Here is a 4,112-nt window from a genome sequence, read left to right as displayed (position 1 = left end):
ACAGTTGTTATCCACTACAAAGTACTTAAAAGTTAGATAAATCATGGGGTTACAGAATTTCCAGAAATCAGTAGGAATTACATTAGGATTAAAATTCCCATGGTAGTAACATGCTTAATAAATATTATTTTGAGATTTACCAGTTGAAATTGCAGTTTTTCCAGATCAGAAGAACTATCTGGACTACCTCTTGTCTGTCATTTTTACTATGTTTTTAAAAATTTGGTGGACTTATTTCAAGGTGGGGGTGGAATATGTATCAAGGGAAGTGGACATATCTGTGTACATCTAGAACTATAACAGAGGAAAATGGAATGAAATGAAAAATAATTTAAGAAACAAGTTAGCAGGAAAAAATAGACATTCTGGTCTTGTACTTTTTAGTTGCTTTGAATCAAGACATTAGTTTTTACAAGGGACTTACAATCCCAGACTAATTTATTAGTAAATAAAGTAATTTTTTGTCTTTGATGTCTATATTTAACAGATTATTTTCTCAAATTTACTAATATGAAAAAGTAATTGTTGAAATCAAAGTAATTTCAAATGCGATTTTGAGCTATGAGGTTGTTCAAGGTATTAGATGAGTAGAGTTTTGAAGACAAAATGGGAGTCCAAGTCTTGTCAAATAAGAAAGGACCAATGTGTAAAACCAATGCATAAAAGATATTTAAAAAAAATACATCTCCACATTTCTGGGATTAACGTATTTTTTAAATGGCTGGAAAATTATAGTTCCTCATTGAGATTAATCATTCTTTTAAGTGATTGAGTTTTGAGTGTATGAGTGTGTGTGTGTGTGTGTGTGTGTGTGCGCGCGCGCCTTTTCTCACATGGTAGTGAGAGGAGGAATCGTGAGAGACAAAGGAAGGAGCTCATTTGGCTAGTGACAAGTAAGCGTGACTCACTCTTGCTTGCCCATTAGCACCTGAGTCCTCACTGCTTCTGACACCAATACTTTGTGCCCAGGTGAGAATCCAGTTACTTTCAAATTGGGTGAAAGACTTTAATTTTGCTTTCTTTTTAGTAACGGTTAAATTGGTATTAAGTTAGGGGAATTAGAATAGGCGAAGGATGATGTGGAGTGGCAGTTTGGACTTTGGGGAAATGGCACCCTACTTGAGTTGGAATGTGATGTAAATAAAGATATCTAGAAGTTCTGGAGGTGAGATTACCTTGGGAGGCAACCAGGAAAGTTGAAGGTAGCAGGTGACATTGAAACTGGGTGTGGAAGAATGGGCTGGATTTTAATAGGCACGGATGGAAGAACATTCCAGGGAGAGGACAATAGCCCAAACAAATGGCAAAAAAAATACAAGTCCGTTCCAGGAATGGCATATGATTCAGTGTAGTGGGAGATAAATGGAGTTGGTAAGTAGAGGTGAGTTATAAGAGGTCCTGAAATACCAGATTAAGGTTTTATTTTTATTTTTATTTCATCTGCCAGTAAGCACCTCGCAAAATATGAATGCTTATTTCCTAAAACTGCTTTGTCAGCATTGATTTTTTTCAACAATATTTTCTGAAAACAGATGGACAGTCATAATTTGCTAATCTTTCTTGATGTCTTAAAGGCTTTGGGGAGGATGTGGTGAAAGAACAGGGATTGGGGTACATTCCTTGCATGAATTACATACATGACACGGCATGGCCCCTAAATATTGCTAGGTGTAGTCCTGAAGGTCTCCATTAGACTCCCAGGATGTTGCAGATAGAAGCCACATAAATGTAAGGTCATAGGACAAGACTAAAAAATTAACTGGTAGGACAAGGGAGAGTAGGAAGAAAACATGATGTGGTGGTGGTGATGGGGAGGGGGTTCATGTTTGGAAAAAAAGTTAAGAAGCACTGACTAAGTCAATTGTATGTCAGTCTGCATGATGACCCTCAGAGCCTCTGAGCACCACTTTGGACTCCTTGTTGCAGCCCCACAGCCCACCCCTACTGGAAAAAAAATGAAACAAAAAGAAAAAGGGAAGAAAAACTACTGTGTCTTAAACCTAGTCTTTGAGGTTTAGGAGATAATACAGCTCTTTTGTTTGTTAGTTTTGGGGCCACAATGGGCAGTGCTCAAGGCTTTCTCCTTGGCTCTGTGCTCAGGGCTCACTCCTAGTGGGCTCCAGGGACCAAATGGGGTTCTGGGGATCCAATCTGGGTAAGACACATGGAAGAAAATTGCCCTATCCACTGTTCTACCTCTGGGTCGCTCATACAGCCCTTTGTGGTTCTGGGTCATTGTGTGTGGTGAGTTTCCTTTTGTTTGTCTCTCTTTATCATGTTCCCAATACATGGTGGTCATAATGTATTTTCCATAAATGACAAGTCAAGCTCTTCCATCTCCCAACACTCATGCACAGTGTCTGAATTTTTGCTTCAAGAGGCAGGTTCTGTGTCCTCTTTAGATTGATTTGTGACTGTGATAAAAACGACATCATGGGGATTCTGAAACTAAGTCACAAAAAGCCATAAAGATTACTCCTGGTTTTCTTAAAACAGGGGTAGGAACTCGGTCGGCAGCCCATACAAGGTCTACAAAATCATATGATCTGGTTCTGATACATGGTAGAACAGACATGAATGCTTCTCGTCAGCTGTCTGCAGTCTGACTGTATTGCATGCCTGTGACGGATTTTTATAGGTATCAGAATTACCCTTGGTAAAATTCTGGACTTGGGCTTCTGAAATTCTTATATCTCCATGAAATGAGAAAGTGCGTACAGTTTCAGCTACTAGCAATGTGGGTAAAATATGCCTCCAGGTGATTCTTATCCCTAGAAATGGAATCACCTTCACCTTGAGTTCTTCCTGCTGAGGCCCCAGATGTTACAGAATAAAACAAATGGCCTCACTTAGTGTTTACAGATTCCTAGCACAAGAGAACCAGTGAGCAACATGAACTGGTTATTTTATACTGGTAGGTTTGGGGCAATCTGTTATCCTGCTATAATAACCAGAACAGCATGGAATGAGACATTTTCTAGTTTGTTGTTTTCTATATATCAGGAACAGTCTTGCAGAGAAAGAAGGACTCACTATTGTTTAGAAATACTGGGTAGGTGATTTATCTATATTATCCCATTTTATTTTTCTAAAACCACTATGAAATTAATATTATCACAGAGTTTAACTGACTTCCTTAAGGTTACCTAGCTGAAAATCAAGCCTAGTTTGTTTTTGTTTTTGTTTTTTTCTGAAAAGGTGTGAAAACAGTGACTAATATTCCCAGAATAAGTAGAAAAGTGTTGCAATGAGTGGGGAGCACCCAGGGCTTGCACTGGAGCCTTTTCTTTTTCAAGTGGGGGTCTCCAGGTTCAGTAGACTGACCAGAAGGGCCCATGGAAATCAACGAGAATTTACTTGTCAGAGAAATATGAAGAAATCCCAGGAAATTAGTAAAGGGGAAAGAAAAGAGGCTAGTTTGATAGTTTCTCAACGAAAGTAGAGGAACTCTGAGATCATGCAACAAAATCAGTTGGCAGCTAATGAAAAAAAGTCCAGAAAGACAAGAGAAAAATGATAGTTGGCTACTTGGAAAACCTGCTGCTACTGTCAGCAAGGTGGACAGGAAGCTCTATGGTCAAGATGTGGTGAAGTGAACAGTCATAACATATGCTGTAACACATCCTTTCAAAACTCTATAAAAACTTTTCAACTTAACTTTGGGCCTGACTAGTGTGTTTCAGAACCATCTTCAAAGAATAAAACACATATTATGCATGTGAAAAAAATAAGTAGAAAAGTATTTACATTTGATAAAAACCTGTACACTTACTGTACAGTAAAAAGTCAAGTAGTAATTTTGATCAACATAAATGAACATTTGCCGGACATCAACTAATTGCATGTTATAATTCAAGCTCAGAATTGGCAAAACAAGCACTAAAATCTTCTCAATAATCCAAATCAACCACAAACCATGGTCACCTAAATTGACCTAATTGATTTGTGTCTGGCCCAAATAGCAAGGAGAGTCATTATATATATATCTCAATAAAAATGAGGTTAGGTGAATCCAATAAAGATTTCATTTCTCAAAATATATAGTGCACATACCATCGGTATGAGTTTTGGGAGAGAAGGAAGATTAAGATGATATATTCCAGGATTTTGTT

At 37.9% G+C, this 4,112-nt stretch overlaps 1 pseudogene; it reads left to right on the top strand.

Annotated features, from left to right (window-relative positions):
* Window positions 1–3,247: 3,247 nt before the first annotated feature.
* LOC101556201 (small EDRK-rich factor 1-like) lies at window positions 3,248–3,517 on the top strand (annotated as a pseudogene).
* Window positions 3,518–4,112: the final 595 nt, after the last annotated feature.

Source organism: Sorex araneus, chromosome 5 (assembly GCF_027595985.1).
Source record: "Sorex araneus isolate mSorAra2 chromosome 5, mSorAra2.pri, whole genome shotgun sequence".
Classification (NCBI taxonomy): Eukaryota; Metazoa; Chordata; class Mammalia; order Eulipotyphla; family Soricidae; genus Sorex; species Sorex araneus.
This window is presented reverse-complemented; position numbering and strand designations above follow the sequence as displayed.